This window comes from Nycticebus coucang, chromosome 5 (genome assembly GCF_027406575.1).
Source record: "Nycticebus coucang isolate mNycCou1 chromosome 5, mNycCou1.pri, whole genome shotgun sequence".
Taxonomy (NCBI): domain Eukaryota; kingdom Metazoa; phylum Chordata; class Mammalia; order Primates; family Lorisidae; genus Nycticebus; species Nycticebus coucang.
In genome coordinates this window covers 46,660,477-46,684,880 of record NC_069784.1, presented here as the reverse complement: position 1 = coordinate 46,684,880, position 24,404 = coordinate 46,660,477, and the positions used below count along the sequence as shown (strand labels likewise).

Here is a 24,404-nt window from a genome sequence, read left to right as displayed (position 1 = left end):
GGAACTACTCTTTAACTACTCTTTAGTCAGGAAGCAATCGAGGGAGGAGGGAAAGGGCACCCTGTTTGCCGCAGATGTGTCTTCCCCCTGCCTTCCCAAGGCGCCAGGAATCTAAGGGTGACCCCGAGCAGACCCGGGAGGAGACAGCCATTTTTGATCAGAAACAGAGATCTGAGCTGATACTAAATCCAGGCGTGAACCGTGAGCTGCCCTGTGCCTTGCAGGGTCTGGCTGGTCTGCCTCCTCCGCCAAACCTGCCCGCACATAAGCCGTCTGCATGGATGGGAGGAAAACCTGAAAGAGCTCCCAGCCTCAGTTTCTCCACCTTTGATGGGTGCACTTGGCCGGAGCCCGAGAGTTAAAGGGTAAGAAGGACGCTTGAATCAAGACACGCTGCCCGTTCACATTTTTACTCTGACATGTGGGGTGTCAGGTACTGGTGACTACGCAAATGACAGGGAACTGGACTCTCCCCCGCAGCGGAGGCTGGCTGCCCTTCCCCGCAGTGCTGCGCCAGGGCCAGACTGCGGTCCTGTGGGCAGTGCGGGTCCATCTTAGAGCAATGAGCAGCCCAGGCCCCGCGGACAGCTGGACCCGTGGCAGCATCATTACCGCTTTGCCATAGCTGAGGAGACTTTCTTTTGCACCTGACTGACAATAACTTTTGTTGTTTTATTATTAATGTGTGGAGACAGTCCTGATGCTCATCCTTGATCCACAAAGTCCCCTGATTTTCTTCCAACAAAGTCTCCTGATTCTCCAGCTGGCGGCTGTGGATACTGGGAGAAGCAGGACGATGTCCAGGCACTGACCCTGGGGGTGGAGACAGAAGCCACGTCCGTTGGCCCTGGGCCCAGCGCCTCGGACAGCCTGGCACCCTGTGCCCACTGATGCTTGGGGAAACCGAAGGGGCATTTGCTATTTAGCAGTGAGGGGGTGGCTGCCCAGACACCTGGGCATGGAAAGGGAAGAATGTTGTGAAAATCTGAGAGACAGGAGAGGGAGGAGGACCTCTCACACCAAGAAAGCAGAGACGATGAGGAGCCAGAGGGGGAACCCTGGGGAGGGAGCTGGAGGTGGCGCTCCTGTCTGAAAGGGCCCAGAGACTTGGAGTGGCTCCAGCCAGGGGACCATGGTCAAAGGACTAGGACAGAGAGGACTTAGGAGGTCCCAGAAGTGGGACAAGCAGCAGGAAGGAGCATCTAGAAGGTTCCATTTTCTCCCTGCCCGAGACTCCGAGTCATGCTGGCAGGAAGACTGCCCCTGCCCTAGGAGTGCTCATCCCTGGGGTGGGGGTGTTTCTCTGGGTGCTTTTGTTCAAATAACCTGCTGGAAAAGGAGAACAGGCTTAGTCCAGGAATTTGAGGCCACTGTTTGCTTATAGAAGAGACATTTTGCTGCTTACATCCTGAAAACATACTTTGAGGTATGTCCTCCTGGGGTGTAGTATTTTGAATTCCAAAACTAAGCAAATTCATTGGGGAAGTAAGAGCCATCATGCTGTTTGAATTAGGTTTTTAAGTCAATATTTGTAAGTGCTATATAATTTAAAATAATCTTATAGATCATCCACTTACTTCTTGAGATAACCCTACCAACTCTATTTTATAGAGATAAAACTGAACTCTTAAAAAAAAGATTCAAATCGAGTGATCGATTTGACAAATGGCCATCAGATTTCCTGATTTTACTATTTTGTTTTATTTCCTCATACCAAATTTGTTCCCCACTACACTCGTAAAGGATGTCAGGGAACTACTACTTGGAGCTTATGAATGGTTGTCAGTGTTAGCAGCAGCTGTCCTAAACTTACACCCAGAATTTGCATAGAAGCACAGGTGTGCTCTTCCCTGGAGATGGAGTCCATAGTTTGAGCAGATTCATGGAATTTTTCGTGACATGCAAAAGATCAAACAGCACTGATAAAAGGAAAAGCTGTCACCTAACCCCTATACATGCCAGTGCCCTGACAAACCAAAATTAAACTGCCAGCACAAGTATAAAGACCTTTAAACTAAGTCCTTATATCTACTCCAAAATGTTTGGCCCCGGGCCGCATAAAATGTTCAGCTCACCTTCCTTTTATCACAATGTTCTGGCTCTGTGCAGACAAAGCTTTGCTCTCTCTGTTCCCCCTCACGCCTGGACCCTGGTTCCCTTTGTCTCCCATTCTTACACAGCCTGGGGAGGGCTCGTAATAGACAGGAGATAACTTTTCTGGGCTTCTTTAGGACTTGATTCTACAGCCTCTTTCTTTCTTTCTTTTTTTTTTTTTTAATAGATAGTGTCTCACTTTGTCACTTGGGCTAGACTGCAGTGACATCATCATAATTCACTGTAACCTCAAACTTCTAGGCTCAAGTGATCCTCTTGCCTCAGCCTCCCAATTAGCTAGGACTACAAGCATATGTCATCATGCCTAGCTAATTTTCTATTTTTTGTAGAGAAGGATCTTGCTATGTTGTTCAGGCTAGTCTTGAACTCCTGGCCTCAAGTAATCCTCCTACCTCAGCCTCCCAGAGTGCTGAGATTACAGACATCGGCCTCTCTAGCCTCTTTAACAGACACTCCCGGCTTCCCACTCAGAACTCTGTTTCTTCCAACATGAACTTTCTTCAGTAGGGTCATGGGCTAACCAGAAATTTGTCTTATTCCCAGGCCTAACACATGACTATCTTGATAATCTGACCAATCATTTTCATTTTATGCCCCTTGCTGGGAACTATTTTAAGAAGAAACATATAACTCAACTCTGGTCAGTGAGATTAGAAGGTAACTCTTCTGGGGGTGCTTCTGGAAAAGGTTTTCTAGTCCTTAAAAGACCAGTCAGGTATGGTGGTTCAAACCTATAATCCCAGCACTTTAGGAGGCCAAGGCAGGAGGATCACTTGAGCCCAGGAGTTTGACACCAGCCTGAGCAACGTAGCTGACTGCATCTCTACAAAAAAGATTTTTAAAATTAACTGAGCATAGTGATGCATACCTGTAGCCCCTAGAGTCCCAGCTGCTTGGGGGGCTGAGATTGAGGCAGGAGGATTGCTTGAGCCCAGGGGTTCAAGGCTTAGTGAACTATGATCACACCTCTATGCTAGCCTGAGAGACAGAATGAGATCCTGTCTCAAAAAAAAGAAGAGGAAGAGGAAGAAGAAGAAAAGGAGGAGGAGGAGGAGGAGGAGAAGAACTGCAAGGAGTGGAGGACTGTGGAGGAATCTTTTCTGCCTCTGGATGTGCATACACAGAGACAGGATCGCTGGAGCTCTGGCAGCCATCTCTCTGTCATGAAGGGAAATGGCTGACAAGGTGAACGTGGCCCAGCAAAGGCACAGGAAAGCCCTGGGTCCTTGAAGAGGTTGTACAGACAGCGAGTTACCCACCCCTGGAGTTCTCATCCTTTGAAACACAGTATTACCTGAGATAGTCAATCCCCTCATTGTTTAAGACATTTTTAAAAGAACCGACAAGTTACTTGGCAAAAAGTTCATTATCAATATAAGCCCATGCCATGGAATTACCTTCTGTGGAATGTCTCAAGTAAGATCATTTTGCTACTTTTTTTAAGAGATGGGGTCTCACTATGTTGCCCAGGCTGGAGTGCACTGGCTCTTTACAGGCACAGTCACAGCTCACTGCAACCTCAGCTTTTGGCCCATTTTGCTAATTTTGATATTAAATTCACCTTATAGAGAATAAAGAGCCAGTGTAGCTTGGTGAATGATGAAGATAGAAGGAATCCAGTTAGATCTCAGGGATTAACCTATCTAATCCCCAGTTGCAAAATTTAGAAGGGATTTTTGGAATAATTATTCAGCTGATTTTTAAGCTCTAATAGACTCCTATAATTAAAATGGGATACCCTATAAATATTTGATATAAATTTATGCATAATGTTATCATTAAAAATTCTTCAATTAAAAAGATTCATTCACAGCTATATGTTTACATATTAGAGAGTCAACCATGATACTAAATCATACTTCCAGTTGTATATGCTTTTGTGCAAATGTCCATTGATTCAGGATATAGCAGCTCTGTACTGGTTCTTTCTCATTATTTTTATTATTATTATTTAATACAGACTGCACTGTGTCTATTTACATAAAATTGTACATGTGAGTATCACACAAAGCATGCACAGACCCTGTGAAACTCAGTGCCAGTAAGATATACTTTTGCTCAGTAGCTCGTGGGGTCATGGAACAAGAATCAGTTTTAAAATGATAATTGAACAAGTTTTATGATGGAATGATTGTGTCACATGATGTATTCTTTTAAGACCTATTAAATATGAATGCTTCTCTCTTACCTTTGAAGGCTCAATAAGTTCACTTTGGCAAAATTCACTTTGGCTAAGTGAACTTTCTGGGTTAATTCTAGACAATTGATCAGCAAAGACATAATGTCTAAAACATATATTCAGTGTTCTAAGCAAAACATTGATCCATTTCAAATTTTTTGAGTAAATATCTGATTGAGATTAGCAATGAGGGACTTAGGGCATCACTGGACATGTTATAATAGTCCCAGGATTTGAATACAAGTGTGCCTCTAGGATCTGAACCCTTTTTTACCTTTTTTTTTTTATTTCAGCTTATTGTGAGGGTACAAACAACCAAGTCATAAGTTTTGAATTTATTAGGTAGAGTCCCTCTCGTAGTTGTGTTCCACACCCAAAAGGTGTGCCATACACCCCTACCTGTGCTCTTTAAGTGGGAGCACACCAATGCCCACCTCCTCTTCCCTCTCCTTCCTTTCCCCTCCCCCCAGCTCAATTTTATTATGAAGCCAGTAGATGATCTGACACACGCCCATGTAGGAGGATCTGAACTCCTATTCAGTACATGGTATTTTCTTTGAGCAATGAAGATTTGCTTCATTGAAGAACCCATTTATTGATTCTTTCCCTCCAGACTGGACATCTGCCAGCTAAGGAAGGAGAACAGCTCTTACATGCTGTTATTGACTCCACTTTGAATAAAAATCATCCAAACATTCCTCTTTCAAACTCTCTGACCTGAAATTGCAGGGCACACAAATTCTTACATTTGCAACCACTCATTTGTGTGAATTAGGATTCTCATAATACTGTGCGACCAAAATGAAATCAAGAAATATGCTGAAGGCTAGGGCTTACATAAGACTGCAGCAGCGCTGGTCTGCCTTGTTTTCAAATGTTATATATTCACTGAAACTCACAGATTGGGTGCCAAGAAAACGTTACAAAATACTTACGAAATAACTATCAAGTTACTGATGTCCACATTGTCACATGCAGGTATCTGATAGGCATAGACCTATTCTCCCCATTTTGGACAACGACCTTAGAAGGTTTTACAACTAGAATAAAGCAAATATTAGAAAGGCGCTGAGGAGAAAGTAATAGAAATTCAGAGGCTTAAACAAAGAAGGGCTGGTTTCTCTCACACAGCAAGAAGTCAGGAGGTGGAGGGTCCTGGTGATGCTTTGGTGGCCCTCCAACACCAGGGCTAAGATCTCTGTGATTCTCTTGGCTTTGCCCCTGTGGTGCAGCCAGGCAGGAACAGGAGCAGGGACAGCACCTGCCTCCTTTGTCCCTTCTATCAGGAAAGGAAAACTTCTGCAGAAAGCTCCTGCAGGCTTCTGTTTACTGCTCACTGGCCAAAATTGTCATATAGTCACTTCAAGTGCAGGGGAGGCTGAGAAAATATTTAGCTTTGAATTGTATAAGCAAGGTGGACAAGAGAAAAAGAAGTTAGCAATGGATACAGAGTCAGCCAAGAGCTGGTATCTACCATGAAGGAAAACATGGAATCTCCTGACTTCCTTGGGGAAATGGTACTCTATCCATGCACTCATTGAAAAACATTTGACTAATTATTATGCACCTAGTGCTGTACCAGAGGCTAGGAAGTCTCTAGCATTTGGTTGTACAGGCCTTTCTGACCTAAAGAAGGAAGAGCTGCCTAGATGAGCTTGCTAACCAATTTTTCACAGTGCTAAGGAATCAATCAATCTCCACTTCTGTGTAAAACAAAAGGATTGGATTTCTAAGGACACTTCGAACTCTAGAGTGCTCTAATTTGATGTAAGTAACATTTATTACAATATTCTCTGTCCTTGCTTTAAAGTCACCATCAGTGTCAGTGTCAGCAGCACACAATGACCCATATTTTTTCTATCAGCTTAAGTGGTCTTTGCATTAATTTGACATGATGGGGACAATCAGAATGTTACCTGAGAATTATATTTTAAAGGCAAACAGCATTACAAGTGTAAGAAGTGTGAACAAGGGCGGCGCCTGTGGCTCAGTGAGTAGGGCGCCAGCCCCATATGCCGAGGGTGGCGGATTCAAACCCAGCCCCGGCCAAACTGCAACAGAAAAATAGCCGGGCGCCTGTAGTCCCAGCTACTCTGGAGGCTGAGGCAAGAGAATCGCGTAAGCGATTATTTCGAATGAAATAAAAAGCGATTATTTCGCATGAAATAAAAAATTCACAAATGAAAGATTATTTTCAAGAAACTCTCTGGGAGAAAACATTTTTACCACTATCTAATATTCAAAGAATGTATATATAGTCTTACTTACTCCTATAAAATGCTAAGAAAAAGAAAGCAATCCAGAGAAAAATAGACTAGACAGAGAAGAAGAAATGTAAATGTTCAATAAATATATGAAAAGATCTACAACTTCAGTAATCAGAGAAGTTCAAATGACAAGAAGATATCTTTATCAACTGAGGATGAATAATGCTCATTATAATTCTGGGCACAGGGAAATGTGTTTTCTCCTATCGTGTTAATTGGAGTTTAAGTTGTTAGAGCCTTGAGGAAAAGGTGTAGGGTGTGTCATTTGGCAATAACTGTACCTATCCAAATTTAAAAGGGATAACCTTTCACTCTTGCCTTTTTACTTACAGGAATTTCACCTACAGAAATCTACCATAACTCCACAAATGTGTGTGTGCATGTGCAAAGAAGTTTACCTAAGTACTGCGCTATGAAACCAACTTATATTTACTCACACTTTCTTATGAAAGATAGATAACAATTATAGCCCAGGATGAAGGTGAGAAATGAAGTGGGAAGGGAGGGGAGGGGGGAGGTTCGATAGAGAGAGGGTAAAAGGCGGGACCACACCTATGGAGCATATTGCAAGGGTACAAGTCAAATCTGTCAAGTGTAGAACATAAATGTCTTAACACAATAATCAAGTAAACGAGGCAAAAGCTGTGTTGATTGGTTTGATGTAAGCATGTCAGATTGTATTAAAAAGTCAACACATTGTACCCCACATATGCATAAATGTATTCATGATCTATGTATGCAACTACGGAATATTAGAGACACACCTGGTGCTGTAGGGATCCCTGAGTGACAAACACACAATTGTCTTTGAATCTTCCTGGTATCCTTATGAGGTGGAACATATCACTATCCTTAGCGACTGATGAAAGACAGGAGTCTTGGAGAAGGTAAGTAACCTGCTCACAGCCATCGATCAATGAATTACAACTAGGATTTGAACATGGTTTCTTCACACACTACCCAAAAATCTGGGCTTAAAACTCGTGTTTATTTATGTGAGAGAAAGATTTTACAGTTGGTTGTGGTGGCATTCATATAAACAGGATTACACTGTACACATCCATTCAACAAATACTTCTGAACCATCCTACATGCTCAGCACTGCTTCGGCCACGGAGAATACAAGGAACAAAACAGACAAAAATACAAACTCATCTGATATTTTCTTTACTCATTTTCCTCCCTTAATACATCTTTTAGAGATTTCCCTGTCCGTACATGTTTATTTTCTTCACTCTTCTTGATCATTAAATCCTATTGAGAAGATCAGGAGAAATATCACTTATTAATGTCTTCTTATATTGAAGATCATTTAGATTATTTCCAGTTTTTTTTATTAAGTCATGTACACATAGATCATGAATACATTTATGCATATGTGGGGTACAATGTGTTGACTTTTTAATACAATCTGACATGCTTACATCAAACCAATCAACACAGCTTTTGCCTCGTTTACTTGATTATTGTGTTAAGACATTTATGTTCTACACTTGACAGATTTGACTTGTACCCTTGCAATATGCTCCATAGGTGTGGTCCCGCCTTTTACCCTCTCTCTATTGAACCTCCCCCCTCCCCTCCCTTCCCACTTCATTTCTCACCTTCATCCTGGGCTATAATTGTTATCTATCTTTCATAAGAAAGTGTGAGTAAATATAAGTTGGTTTCATAGCGCAGTACTTAGGTAAACTTCTTTGCACATGCACACACACATTTGTGGAGTTATGGTAGATTTCTGTAGGTGAAATTCCTGTAAGTAAAAAGGCAAGAGTGAAAGGTTATCCCTTTTAAATTTGGATAGGTACAGTTATTGCCAAATGACACACCCTACACCTTTTCCTCAAGGCTCTAACAACTTAAACTCCAATTAACACGATAGGAGAAAACACATTTCCCTGTGCCCAGAATTATAATGAGCATTATTCATCCTCAGTTGATAAAGATATCTTCTTGTCATTTGAACTTCTCTGATTACTGAAGTTGTAGATCTTTTCATATATTTATTGAACATTTACATTTCTTCTTCTCTGTCTAGTCTATTTTTCTCTGGATTGCTTTCTTTTTCTTAGCATTTTATAGGAGTAAGTAAGACTATATATACATTCTTTGAATATTAGATAGTGGTAAAAATGTTTTCTCCCAGAGAGTTTCTTGAAAATAATCTTTCATTTGTGGATTTTTTATTTCATTCGAAATTATTAGGATTTACATTGTCAATCAGTTAATCTTTTACCTTAACAGCTTTAGGGTTTGGTGTTTTCTTTAGAAAGGCCTTCCTCCTGTCTGAGTTTATTTATTTATTCATTGGTTTAACATGTATTTATTAAGTGCTTCCTATGTGCTGGTCACTCCTCAATACATTTGTGAAAACTAAATTCTCTTGTATGTTCTTGTATTACTTTTGTGCCTAATTTTTTTTTAATTTTGCATTTAGGATTTTGATTGATTAGGAATTTATTTCAGAGTATGATATGAGATGGGGATCTAACGTATTCTTTTTGCAAAAGGAAAGCAAATTGTTTCAGTACCATATACTACTTTTCCTCCTTTTCTCACTGGCTTGAAATGATGCTTCTAGCATATGCTAATTCCCACAGAAAAACTTCCATACATCGTGTTTCGGGGCCTTTTTTTCAGTTACTTTGTTACTGTGCCAGCCCCACACTATTTTAATTTGTAGCATATTTGATATTTCGAAGCATAAGACTTTCTTGACACAGACTTGGCACACGATCACTCGTGCATAACAGATGAATTTTAGAATCAAACAACATTAATTAGAAACGTCTATTGTTATTTTGATTGAAACTATATTAACTATACATTAATTTAAGGGAGAAGTCTCTTTACAGCACTGTTTCTTCACACGTGTCTTGCACATATCTTGATAAATGTGCAATATTTAATAATAATAATAACAAACATTACATTTTGTCCAAACTCTGATGACAATAATATTTTATATTATTATTAATGAACTAATAATTTTAGTTGCTATTCATTTAATAATGGATATTGCTTGTGTGAAGGAGAACTGATTATTTTTTACATTTTCTGACCTGGTTCTAATATTTTTCAATTGTTTGTCTTGGACATTCTAGGTAGACAAATATTATAGATAAAACTACATGCTGCTTACTCTTTGACAAGCTTCTGAGCACTCTACATCACATTACATTAACTCATCTAATTCTAGCAATCACTTTATGAAGTAGTCACTATTACTATCCTTGTTTTGTAGCTGAGAGGTTAAGTGACATGCTAAAGGTTATATACACAGTGATGGCTGGAGTCAGGATTCGTCTTTCTACAACCTTATCTATAGTTTTTTGTTTTTTTTTTTACAAATTCTGCCTCAAGTTTATTTGTACAAATAGCACAGGAGGACCCCAGCCCCATGTAGACAGCAGCCTAGAGGTCATGCCAGTCCTTCTGTCCTCATGGCAGACAGATGCCTCTACTCTGGAGTCTTTGTGGGGGCCTGGACACCTTTGGGAGCCTGAGCTGGAACTGAAGCTGGAGCTGCAGATAAAGCAACGGATTGGGTCTTCGTTTGATCCTTGGCTTTGGCCTTTGGCCGGCAGAGCCTGAGACCCTTGGCAATGCGTGCACGAGCATGCTTCCCAAGCTTGGGGTGGGCGATGTAGGCAAGTCAGACTGAGTTTACGGCTGGCACCCTTTGGAATCTTGGTCTTAACCTCCTTGGGCTTTACAAGGGCCTTTATAGCTTCAGCACGTGCACTCACAGCCTTGGCATTGTTGGCCTGCATCTTCTTCAGGTCCTTCTTATTGTGCTTCTTGGAAAAGCGCATGTTCATCAGGAACTTTGGATCTACCCCCTTAAGAGATTCATATCTTTGTGATTGGAGTTTCTTGATGCCATTTCTGTGCCACTTTCGAGACTGTTTGTGTGTGATGTGGTTCTTGGACTTGGCCATGTCGGCACCACAACCCATGAAGGCTGAAGCGCCTACCTATAAATAGTTTTAATTATTATATATTTACCCTTTTTCTGTACTATTTTTGCCTCTTTTTTTTTTTTTTTTGCTTTTTGTTATATTACATTGATCAAAACTCCCAACAATATTTGCCAATAAGTAGCATAAGGCTAGAATTAGGATAAGATGAGGGAGGTACCTGCCTTGGGTGAAAAACTCAGGGAAGCACCAAAAAGCTCAGTAATTAAGGCAGAGAATATTTGAATGAATATTAACACCATGTTAGAGCTGAAAGCAGGAGGAGAAATCAGCATCAATCCTGTCTTTACTATTTGTATATTTTATTCTTCAAGGATTCTTCGCATTAATTTTGATGTCTGAAAATATTGTTAAAATATTGTTTAAATATTGTTTTAGTGATTATTGAGTTTATGAGCACCATCTTAGATTCTGTACCTAGGATAATTTCCTCAGCCTGGTAATCATAGTCCCGCCGCTGAAGTATCTGTAGAGTGTTTGTCCAAACTCTGATGACAAGGCTTCTTCTGTTTCCTTTTTCAGTATAATGTTCGTTGTGGGTTTTTGTTTTCATATTTTTTTTTGTAAATTAAGAATTGTCCTTTTATTCTCGGTTTACTAAAAGGTTTATTACAAATGGTCACGGAAGCCTAACAGGCGCTTCTGTAGCGTCTATGGAGTTGACCACACGGTGCTTTGCCTGTAATCTAAGAATTACAAGGCCAAGAACGAGCAAAGTTGTTTCTCAATGTTTTGTTATCCTCAGTAAACACTGAATAGAGTATTATCTTTATACACTAATTTCTGTCATTTGCTTTACGTATATCCTTAGGTCAGATTCTCATAAATAAAATCTGTGGGTTGCCATTTTATTTTAAACTCTCTGATTTTAAGCCAGTCCCAAAGGAAGCACATTTTAAAAAGAAAGCAATGATTGGTAACAGCGGTCCTCTCACGCTAGGGTCTGAGGAACAGACACGTGCTCGCTTCTGAGCACTTCTCCCTGTTTCCATCACAGCGCGGGTCAGGGAGGGCGGCGGTGCCGGCAGTATAATGACGGTTAACCCGATGTGATCTTGCAGTTCCTCCTATGGGAAATAAAAGAAAATTCCACTTTTGACAGGATTCTGTGAGAAGAATTTCCTACAGCAGAATCTCCTAATATGTCTGAGTGGCACAAACGGCAGAATTGGAGCTTAGGAATGAGACAAGGTAGCCACCTCCTTCATTTCTTCTCATCATACCTCGCTTGAGAATATGGAGTGAAGATGATTTCATGACTCATCAAGGACAGTCCAGTCTCTTCTCTCCTTTCCAGGAGGATGTGTTGACTTTAATCAGGCACTTCGATTGTGACGCCCTGCCCCTGCAGTGCGGCCCCCACACCTGGAGAAAGCTGATGACTCCCCTGAGTGGCCCTGGACTGTGCCTCGTGGCTGGGGCGGGGTCTAGGAACACTAGGAAGTCCTCCAGGCCCCGCCCACCTCCAGGCCCCGCCCATTCCCCAGGCACCGCCCATCCTCCAGGCCCCATCCATTGCACTCAGTATAAAGCCACCACCCCAGTACTCGGTAAATACCTAATGATGAATAGAAGAATAGATGGCTAAATCCTGCCACATAGCCTCATAAAGGACTGAGCGGAGGAGAAGAAATATGAGAAGTGATCAGAAAAGCCCACCAAGATGGTGTCATGATTGCCAAGGAAAGACTGTTTTAGGTGGAGGGAACAGATAGCATAGTGAATGCTGCCGAGAAATGATTGTAGTTACAAAACATTTAACTGTAAGAAAAAAGAAAATGCTACACCAATGACATAAAAAGTAAAGGTTTTCCAACCTTGAGCTATCACCTAATCCCAGTGAGAAAAGCCCACATCTCAAAGTCCCAAAGCTACAGATGCTGGCCTGGGTGTGGAGAGAGGGGAACACTTCTACACTGTTGGTGGGATTGGAAACTAGTAAAGCTTTGGGGGAAAAGAAGTATGGAGAATCCTCAAAAAACTACAAGTAGACCTTCCATTTGACCCTGCAATCCCATTACTAGGTATCTACCCAGAAGAAAAAGATCATTTTATCACAAGAACATTGCATTTGAATGTTTATAGCAGCTCAATTCGCAATTGCAAAGATGTGGGAAAAATCCAAGTGCCCATCAATCCATCAAGATGGATTAATAAACTGTGAGATAGATAGATATGTGTGTGTGTGTGTGTGTGTATACTATTCAGCCATAAATAGTAGGAATACTATTTACATCTTTTGTATTTACCTAGATAGAGTTGAAGAACATTCTCCTTAGTAAAGTATCTCAAGAATGGAACAACCCTGAGATATCATCTAACCCCAGTGAGAATGGCCCACATCACAAAATCTCAAAACTGCAGATGCTGGCGTGGATGTGGAAAGAAGGGAACACTTTTACACTGCTGGTGGGACTGCAAACTAGTACAACCTTTCTGGAAGGAAGTATGGAGAAACCTCAAAGCACTCAAGCTAGACCTCCCATTTGATCCTGCAATCCCATTACTGGGCATCTACCCAGAAGGAAAGAAATCCTTTTTATCATAAGGACACTTGTACTAGACTGTTTATTGCAGCTCAATTTACAATCGCCAAAATGTGGAAACAGCCTAAATGCCCGCCAACCCAGGAATGGATTAACAAGCTGTGGTATATGTATACCATGGAATACTATTCAGCCATTAAAAAAAATGGAGACTTTACATCCTTCGTATTAACCTGGATGGACGTGGAAGACATTATTCTTAGTAAAGCATCACAAGAATGGAGAAGCATGAATCCTATGTACTCAATTTTGATATGAGGACAATTAATGACAATTAAGGTTATGGGGGGGGAACAGAAAGAGGGACGGAGGGAGGGGGTTGGGGCCTTGGTGTGTGTCACACTTTATGGGGGCAAGACATGATTGCAAGAGGGACTTTACCTAACAATTGCGATCAGTGTAGCCAGGCTTATTGTACCCTCATTGAATCCCCAACAATAAAAAAAAAAAAAAAAAGAATGGAAAAGCAAGTTCCCTATGTACTCAATACTACTTTGAAACTAGTAGATAAACAACTACAGGCCCACATGAGAAAAACATAATTAAATTCAAGTAAGGGGGAAAGTAAAAGAGGGAGAACTCAGTAAGCTCCCACCTAACGGGTACAATGTAGGGGTACATGGGACACCTCTTGGGTGAAGGACTCAACTACAACTCAGGCACCGCCAACAAGTGCTAAATAATGTAACCCAATCATGTGTACCCTTTTATCAACTGAAATTTAAAAAAATTAAATTAAAAAAGTAAGGGATTTTGATGATTGTTGGTACATGACAGGAAGTTCAGAGGCAGAGCTCAACAATGCCATCAGAGACCAGCTTCTTCTCTCATCCATCCACAATCTTGGATTTCCTCCGTGTGTCACCAAATGGCTGCTGCACCTCCAGGTATTTTGCCCACATTGCCAACTGGAAAAGTGGGGAGGGGCAAAAGGGTAAGGAATAAGCCAGCCGTGTCTATCTACTTTCCCCAGAAAGCAAAGCCTTTCCCAGAAAAAGCTTTTACTTTTTGTGATGAGATCTAGATCGTGTGGTCACCTCTAGATCAATTCCTGACCCCCAGTCTTGATATTCCATCACTGTTTCAATCAGTTAGATTCATCTTCTGTGGCTAAGGAAGGGGCCACAGGGATCAAGAGGTCCCCAAGGGTGACTGGAAAAACTGGGATTCTTGGAGGGAAAGAGGGGAGATGGATGTTGAACAGACAATGGATGGTGTCAATTACAGAAGTTGCATTTTTAAAAGACTCAAATAAAATCAGCTGTACCATTGATAGAGCCCGGTACAAAAATGAGGATGCAGGATCCCTTGTTCAAAAATGATTAAGAATTTCAAGGCAGCAAGAGAAGAGTGTTCAGCCATTTGGGGGGCCTGAGTTCAGGGCCCTGTGTTACTGCGTGGGTGCCAAACCTGAAAAGTTGGCCTCGGACTAAAGCTACCCATTGAACTGGGCAGTTGGAGATCACTGGTCCATGCAAGGGAGGTGGGGAGGACAAAGGGAGAGAGGGATGCAGGAGAGATGATTGCAGTTACAGAACATTTAACTGGAAGAAAAAAGGAGGTGAGGAGTAAATAGGAGGTGAGGAAGCAAACAGGGCAAACAGGGGACCAACACTCCCTAGAGAAAACAGACACAGAAGAAAGCTGGCCAGAGAGGGAGAAACGGAAGCGAGTGGGTAGAGGCTAATGTCCCCATGGACTGCCATGCAGGCATTTTCTGTCCCTCTGTCCAGGGCCAGCTTGTGTTGCAGCCTGGAGGTGACTTCCTGTAAGCCTGGGGAGAGGGGCTGGGGCTGAGCGCTGTGATCATGCCCTCTCCCTCTCCCTCCCAAGGCATGTACCCTGGTGAAGAGAGACCCATGCCCCAAGAGCTGCCTTCAATCCAATCTGCCATGGAGAAGCAAAGCTCTGAATCAGTGCCCCTTAGTTAGCTCACCTGTCAACAGAGGCTAGCAAAACACGTCCCTTGGCTCCTATGAGGGGGAAGGCACCGTCTGCAGAAAGGCTGGGCACTCCTCTTCTGCCCACTTCCCACTGCTTCCCCTCCACACTAATTGTAAGCAGAGGTGTCAGTTTTAAGAGATTCTATTAACATATAATGACACTGTAATGTTTGGTAGGTGGGATGGTCCGGGGAGGGGGGGAAGGACAAGGCAGCATTCTGTTCATTAAGCCCACTCCCTTCCCTCCCACCCCCACTGTGGTGGAGGAGCTTGGCCCAGGTCACACCACTCAGTGACGTCACTCCCATCAGCAAGGAGATGTAAATTTCATTTCCCAGAAGAGGCATCAGACAGTCGCTTCTGGGCAAACAGTGACTCCAGCAATAAATATTGGCAGAAGAGAGAGATTTTTAAAGGAAAAGCTGAGCCTACAGCGGCCAGGCTGTAAATCCCACAACAGGGAGGGGGTTCAGACTTCAGATCAGAAGACAGGTTCATCATCAGCACAATAAATAATTTCAAAGCCCATTTGAAGGAATTAAAGTCAAACTATTAAATCAAAGACATATCTAACTGAGGCTTAAAAAAAAAAAAAACATGGAAATGAGGCAGAAGCCCCTATCTAGAAAGACAGAGCCAACCATCCCCCTCAAATTGGCAGGACCTGGCAGAGGGGTGTGAAGTGCAGAGCTCTAAGGATGGAGGGAGCTCCCAGGAGAGGTGGGCAGAGCCCCCAGCCTGGGATGAGGAGGGGGGTGGCAACTTTACATCACACTCTGGGGAATGTCCCCAAGGATCACCAAACCAAACACTCTGAAGGGAGGACCCACATACACAACTTAAAAGGGCAGATTGCAAGCTTAAAACTATTCCCCAAATATCACTTGTCAACAAAATACATTGGGAAACTGAGCTCTATGACATTTTTAGTAATTGGATGTGAATTTCATGTTGCATTCTGCCACAGGATGAGTTCATGTCAAACCCCAACAGCAGGAAGAAAACGGAGGCTGTCTTCATCTTGCAGGATGTCTGGGCATCTCATGCTTTGGAATATGTTGACTCTTTTCAAAAAGTGACTCAGCAACAAGGGACAGACTTGTGGCCTCTTGTCCCCGGAACACCATGCGGGACCCACCGTAATGGGCCAAGGCCAAGAGCAGACCTAAATCAGAAAGGAGCTAGGACCCTCTGCTGGGAGGGGCCCCTGGACCGGCTCGGGACCCTGCTCTTTTATAATTCTTGCACAGGGTGGGGCAGGCATGGCTGTTACCATCCCCCTCAGATGAGCGCATGGAAGTTCAAATAAGTAAGACAACTTGCTAAAAACAAGCCCACATAAACCTGGGCTTCTGACTTCAAAGTGCAAGCTTTTCTCACTTTATTATTATGCCATGATATCAAATTCAAACTTGGTATATGAGACTTTTAGCAGGAATTCCTTCTCTGAAATGAGAGCTTCAAATCTTCAAAGTTGGATCTGGGGACTCCCTGGGGTTCCCTAACAGACCCAAACACTAAATCCTATTCTAAAATTGCCCCCCCCCCCCACCAGCTAGGACTGAAAGAGTGTTCCCTGAAGTCTGGAGTCAGCCTTTCCCTGCCAACTGGGTCAGAGCAGATGGAGGTGAGGGAGGGTGGGAGCAGGTGGAGGTGAGGGGGTGGGAGAAGGTAGAGGTGAGGGAGGGTGTGAGCAGGTGGAGGTGAAGGGGTGGGAGCAGGTGGAGGTGAGGTGGATGGGAGATGGTAGAGGTGAGGGAGGGTGGGAGCAGGTGGAGGTGGGGGGTGGGAAGAGGTAGAGGTGAGGGGGTGTGAGCAGGTGCAGGTGAGGGTGTGGGAGCAGGTAGAGGTGAGGGAGGGTGTGAGCAGGTGGAGGTGAGGGGGATGAGAGAAGGTAGAGGTGAGGGAGGGTGTGAGCAGGTGGAGGTGATGGAGATGGGAGAAGGTAGAGGTGAGGGAGGGTGGGAGCAGGTGGAGGTGAGGGGGATGGGAGAAGGTAGAGGTGAGGGAGGGTGGGAGCAGGTAGAGGTGAGGGGGATGGGAGAAGGTAGAGGTGAGGGAGGGTGGGAGCAGGTGGAGGTGAGGGAGGGTGCTTCACCTACGGTCTTTGTCCCATAGAGAATCCAGATTTACTACATCAAACTGGCCTGAGAATCTGCATGGGAGACATGCTGTAGGAAAATCAACCACAAGGCGAGCTTGGGAGCCACGATGCTGAATGGCGAGACCCCCCAACACAGGAACCATGTCTTATTCATTTTATTTCACAGAGCATGGCATTTGGTGCCCTCACAACTTGTTTACTGAATAGAAGATCAAATAAACTTTGGATAAAAATAACCTGGATGAGAGTCTTAAAGGCCATGCCTAAGTAAGCAAATCTCCAAGCTATTGTCTCCTTAGTGAATTATTTACCTTGTGGGATTGTGAGGAATAAATGAACTAAAGAGTATGAAAGATTCTGATCCATTAAAATGCACTGAAAATGTAAGTGTTCAAGAGGAAGCATTGCTGACATCAGAGATTATTTTCTTATTACTTGCTGTCTCTCTTTGCTACCCATCTCTCTGCCAGCTTCATACTAACTATGGTCTCCCAGCCTGGTGTAATGTGCCCTGAGTGGTGGTGAGTGGGAGAGGTAGAAAGAGAAATTAATGTCAAGTTTTGATCTCTCCTGCCTAGAAGCAGCAACATTCCTAATTACCATAACAGCCTGGAGTCTGCCCCCTCACACCCTGGAGTGCAGAATAATGGCCGTGTGTTGGACAGATGTGTGCAAGGGTGGTCCAGCTGTTGGGCACTGCACTTCCCAGTGGCTACTAAGACACCAAAAAGTGCCCATAGAAGATTCTATGTTCATTCCCCACTGGAAATGGTAAATGTGTCTGCGTTGGTGATTTAGACCAGTGATCTTCAACTGGTGGGTAGAAGATCTTAGGTGTGCCATGAAAATTTTTAAAGCTCATTAATTAAACTATTTTCAAAAGAAGTTCAAAGCACAGTAAGTATATTCTTTTTTTTTTACTCTTCTTTTTTGATCAATCCAAATGTGCCATGAAGTTTAACTATAGGTTCCAGTGTGCCGTGAGATAAACAAGGTTGAAAAACACTGCTTTAGACCAGGGGTTGGTAAGCATCGCCTCCTAGGCCGAATCTTGCCTGCTGCCTCTTTTTGTATAGTCCACATGCTAAGAATGGTTTTCACATTTCTACATGGTTGAAAAAACATTAGAGGTGAGGGAGGGTGGGAGCAGGTGGATAATAGGGTAATATTTCATGAAATGAAATTTTGTGAAAATTTAGATGTCAATGTCCACAAAATAAAGTTATATCAGAACAGCAGCCCCACTCCTCTGTTCACGGTTATCTGTGACTGCTTTCACAGTTAGAACAGGGCTGCAATAGAGACCATCTGGCCCAAAGAGCCTAAAATATTTACTCTCAGGCCCTTTATAGAAAACGTCTGCCCGCTCCTGGTCCAGGCTTTTAATTCAACAAACTTTCGCTGAGAATAGGCTCATGTCAGGCTCCCAGCTCATCCCTGGGGGTACACTGATGGATAAAGCTCTGCCTCTGTCCTCGGGGCTTAGGGTCTAGGGGAAAAACACCCAGTGTAAACACCCAGTCTATAGCGTTTCTAGAGATGCGGGACCCATTCTGGACCACACCCAGTTTGTGTAATCAGATCCCAGTTTGAGATCATCTGCGAGGGTCCTAGCCTTTCCTGATTCACTGAGGGCACAATTCTGCAAAAGAGTTAGCCAGTCCCTTGAAGCATAGCCAGTGGACCCTGTGGGTACCAGGACGTGGGGGTGGCTCTCACATCCAGGTGCCACCTGTACCAACCTGTTCTGACTGGTGCTTTGCAAACAGGTGTGGGTAGACCTAATTGTGCTAGGCTGAAGTCCCACGGGCCAGATCTCCAGTGATCTCCTGTCCTCTGTATAGCGTGTTCCCTGTCCCTTCAGTGGATTGCTTTATTGTTTCACTGTTAACTTTTTATTGCCAGCACTGCATGCCATCTGGTCTCTCCCTCTTCCACTCTCCCTGCCTCCTTCCCTGGATTTATAACGCCTCCTTCCCTGGATGGGCTCAGCAAGTCTCTCCTGATGCCACCTTGGGGCGCCTTCCCACAGGGGCAGAGCCAGGCAGGGAGTAGCACCAAAGAAGCAGTGAGATGACGAGGTGATGCCCCTCACGCCAGCAGCCTGAGTGGGCACCTATTTGGTGCAGACCGAGAGGAATCCCTCAGCCAAGTGTGACCTGGCCAGGTGAAATGTGACGGTCCCACAGCGCACACACAACACTCGTGCAATAGGATCTGTGAGCTGAGCTTGGAGATAATGGGCAGGGCTAACTGGGGTTCTGAAAGTGAGCCTTAGCCTTAAGTGAGGGAATAAAACATACTCCTCTGGCCCCTGAATGGGTGGGGGTGTGACAAGGTCCAGAAAGAGGCCTCAGGGGCACTAAGTAACAAGGGGAGAAGCAGGTTGCATGAAGTCACCCTGCTAGGGAAACAAGTCTGATCAGGACACAGCGGGGGACGCAGGGACTTAGTGTGGAGAGAAAGGGTGTGTCTGTGCCTCCCTGCGGATGGAGGATGCCTGGCCAGAGCAAGGCACCACTTGCTACAGGAGGGGCACTTGAGCAGAAGGAGCTCTGTGCTCTTAAGAGGAGAGTTCAAATGGGTCGCGACATTTATAAACAAGCAAAATACGTATATGAGCCAAGGGTGGCACTGCTCTAGGTTGTATAATTTACTCATTTGCAACTTTTTTCAAGTCCTACTGTGCCCATCTGGCTGAAGACTGCCCTGGCATGCTGAGCCTGTAAGACCCATCTGTGTTTACTATAGCTGAGTCTGTCCGTCAGGTCCAGGGTTGGGCTGGGGTCCTGTCAGATTGAGACAAGGACGGACTACTTGACACTGGAGCACTGTGAGCAAGTGTCCAGTGCACAGTTGCCTTCACCATTCAGATTTCTGGAAAGTTGTATATGAACAAAATGTGGATAATTTGAATCAAAATACAAATGCCCTATTGGAAATGACACTTGTAATTTACATTTATATAATGCTTTATAATGTCATAAGCTATTTTCAATAGCATGGTTTTCTGTAGTCCTTTTAACAGTGTGGGGATAAGGTCTTATCTACATGGGTTTGATTACAGAAACTAATAAAGTATTCTCTAAATAATGAAAAAAAAAACAGTGTGGGGAAGTGGCTGTTATTAACCATGTTTACAGATGAGGACGGTTTACAGGTGAGGCTGAGTGTTGGAACATGTTACTTTGGGTAACATTAAGTCTGGAGGTGGGGAAACCCTCAGTGAACCCAGTGCCTGGACAACATCCTCAGGATCCTGGTTCTTTCTACCCTGCCCTCCGGACTGTCCAGCCTGATCCTCAAGTGTCTCCTCGGTGGTAGGACAGTGCTAAACCTCCAGGCACCACATCCTCATACCTCAGAACTCAGCAGCATCAGGGGGCCATGTCTTCCTTGGGTTCATTTTTGAGACTGAAGAGACCTTACCTAGAAGCCTTTTGCTCCTGCCATGTTAGCTAGGACAGGGTAATATGGCCATTCTTAATCTAATTGCTAGAGCGGGAAATGGATGCTTAGCTGTGGCTTGAATTAGCCCTCTTACTGCCCTGGATGCCTGGCCACCAGCCTCGGCATGCTGCCCGCAATCATACCATATTTTCCTGACTGGTGATTCTCAAGCACATGTACGCACTAGAGTCACCTGGAGGGCCTATTAAAGCACAGACTGCTGAACTTGGCCACAGAGTTTCTGATTCAGTAGGTCTAGAGTGGAGCCTGAGAATCTGCATTTCTGACACGTTCTCAAGTGATGCCCACGCTGTGGGTCCCTGAATCCCACTGGGCGAAGCAGGCTGTAGATCATGACTCTGCTGCTGTCCAAGATGCAGCCACTCACATAATCTCAAACATCTAACTCCTCCCCTCACTTGTTCCTCAATCTCAACTGGTAACCTTGTTGCCCGTTTTAGTGAGAACAAAGAAAACTGATCTGCAGAAAACCAATCCGGCCGTCACATCTAACGTACACTTGTGCACTTCCATTCCCTTTTTGCTACTACAGATGTCCTGCACCTGTTTGAGGCCCATCCTTCCCTCCATCACTGGGGTTTATCTCCTCTTATTTACTTAAGGTCAGCTCTCCAAAGAACTGTTCTCCTCTACACATCATTCCCATCAGCAAATTTGCTCTGATATTTTCCTTCTAAAACAAAACAAAATCAACAAAACCCCAAACCTCCCTTGACCCCAAATCCCTAGTCAACCATTACCTCAATTCTGTTTTTCTTCACAGCAAAACACTTGAGATCTCTGCACTCACACTCCCCACTCCCTGTTCTCTCAATCTCTCTTGAACCAGTCCAATCAGACTTTTGTTCCCACCTCTCTACTGAAACTGCTCCAGTCAAGGTCAGCAGGGACTTCCCATGTTCTAAATGGAGGAGTTAAGTCTCGGTTCTCACCTTACTCAGAGGAGCAGCATCTGGCACGGCTTGCCACCTCTCTCCTGTCCTCTGGTCATTGCTGTCCCTGGGCTGTCCTCCCTCCTCTGTGGCTGCTCCTCATCTGTCTTCTTTTCTGGGATTGCCTCGTGTCATTCACCACTAATGGGTGCAGGTCACACCTCTCTAGCTACTTTCTCTCTCTCTCTCTCTCTCTCTCTTTCTCTCTCTCTCTCTCTCTGTAGTTTCTTCCAGTGTCCAGACTTGAAATGCCACCTCCATGCTGTGCCTCCCAAATGTATATCTCCAGCCTGGATGTGTCCGCTGCATTTCAGACACGTGTGTGCTCCAGCACTCACCGCCCTCTCCAGATATATAGTGGGCATGTCAAAATTGACTTCTGAACCCTGACATCCTGATCCTTCCCTGGCCACACAGCACACCACTACCGCTAAGCTTTTCTCCCTGCTCTCAACAAATGGAGACTCTGTTCTTCTAGCTCTTCAGGCTAAAAACCACGGAGTCATCCTTGCCTCCATGCTTCTCTCTCACACCCCACACACAAAGCATCAGAAACAGCCATCCGGGCTACTTTCTAAACAGATCCGGAGTCTGACCCTTCTGCCCTGCCCCTGGTTGGAGCCATTCTCCCCTCCAGCTCCATTATCAGGCGAGCCTCTGGGGTGGCTCCCTCCCTTGTCTTTCCATTATCTATTTTCAACACAGCCAGTCAGAGTGATTCCATTAAAATGTAGATCAGGTTATGTCACTCTTCAGCTCAAAATCTCACACAGAACAAAACTAAAAAATCCTTAGGAAGGCCCACAAGGCCTTCCCCCTGTCTCTCCCTTCTCTGCAGCTGCTGACCTGGGTGCTGCCCCCGAACTCATCAAGCACTTTTTTCCCTTTCTACCTGCTGGGGGTGCCTCTCCTGCAGACCTCTCTGCTTCTAGCTCCTCCAAGGGTCTGCTCAAAGGTCTCTTTATCAGAAATACTTTCCCTGACATTCCTAAATGAAACAGGAACAACCTCTGACACTCATTTCCACCTCAAACCCTTTTCTTCCCCTTAATCTACCTAAATTTTCTGGTAATTGCTACCTGATAGACCTTATTTACTTCTTTGCTTATCATATGTCTCTCCTACTAGAGTGTACCCAGCACAAAGGCAGGGAATTTGAATCCATAGTAGGTATTCGATAAAATCAGTTGAATTGATTTCTGGAAAGGAGAGTTTCCATACTAAACCAACAAAGGGCAATGAAGTTATACTTTGGACTCTCACAACGCTCCATCAACTCTGCATTTCCAGACTGAATTTCTGGATCTGCAAAGCCAAGAAGCCGGGTCTGGACTATGTCATCCCACTACAGGTGCCATTGTTCTGAGACACCTGGCCAGCCAGCTTCCTTCAAAACATCTCGCCTCAAATGCTCCACATCCCTGGTCCTTAGCATTTAACGAAACCTGTGGCAAGTTCTTTGTGCAATATAGATAATCCCTCCCTGATTAAGTTCCCATCACTATTTTGTACAATGTATCTATGCCCCCACAAAAAACCTATTGCCATAGGTCACCCTCTCCTTCCTGCCACAAGATAATATGCTCAATTTAAACAACCTGGTCGGCCTGAGTGCAACCATCACTCTGCTATACTGCATTAGTCACAGGATAACCGCCTGTACCTTGATAAAAAAAATCAATTTTCTATCAGAAGACTTCACTCTTTTATTGTCATTGATGCAAATTTCTTTTTTTCATGTAAACCAGATTTTTTTCTTGTCCCCAGGCAATGGAGTTCTTCTGTTAAAAATAGAAAAATACAGCATCCTGTGAAAATAGCAAGAATTTCCATGAGGACTGTCCTGCTTGGAGCCCTGCCAACATGACATTTAATACATGCCTGCACCACTTAGAGGCCTGAAGTGACCTCTTCCGGTGATTTTTATTTTCTTTTCTGAGAAAGATGGCTCTTCAGGTTTTAATCATGAAATTGGCAAAAGGAGACAGAAGGACCCAATTAGAAATGAGCTAGGGGGGTTGGGGGGTGACAATCCAACCTCTGCAGCATCTGTCCACCGAAAGGGATTAAATTGAACTAATTGGCTAAGAACCTAAGATAAGGGGTTGTTTATGCTGGAGAGGATTAGGAAGATTTTCATGACCTTACCATGTCAACACTAATGGTATAACTAATGCAAGGTGTAGCTGCCTTGGAGCAAGCAAGGTACATCCCAAATGTACCAGATAAAAATCTTAACTGGATGGGTCATTAACTCTCCATACTGTACAGAGGAGGAAAAGTCCCCTTAGATAAGATGCTAAGAACCAACTGGGGTCATTTAGTTTTAGGCAAAGCAGTGTGATGGAGGTAATCAAAACCCGAATTCAAAATAGCAGCTTCATTCTAGCTAGAACTGGGCCAAAAGCCAAGAAAATGACCTTGGATCACACATTGGTGGGCTGCTAGATGAAAAGAAATTGAAAGTGGTATAAAAAAAAAAGCCAACTACTCAAGAGGCTGAGGCAGGAGGTTCACTTAAGCCTGAGTTTAAGTTTAGGGTAGGCAATAGAGCAAGATCCTGTCTCCTGAAAAATAAAATAAAGTTGCAGGTACTCCTGACAGTTGAGGTATTAGAGTCTGTTTCCCTTTGCTTGTGCAGGTGTTGGGTATTTCAACATTCTTTAATAAATGTACAACAGAGATGAAAGCGCTTTATAAATGGTAAGAGGCTAAAAAAATAAAAACATATTTTGCTACCTAACTGTTATTATGCAAATTCACAGTGTGTAAAATACATAATAAAAAGCTCGTGGAGGGGGGCAGCCTGTGAGTTACAGATCCTTCAGTTAATACCTGTGTCAGCTATGTCAGGATAGACACTTGCC

The 24,404-nt window shown here is 43.8% G+C and overlaps 1 pseudogene; it reads right to left on the bottom strand.

Moving 5' to 3' along the window:
• Nucleotides 1-10,021: 10,021 nt before the first annotated feature.
• On the bottom strand, nucleotides 10,022-10,502 carry LOC128586701 (60S ribosomal protein L29-like; annotated as a pseudogene).
• Nucleotides 10,503-24,404: the final 13,902 nt, after the last annotated feature.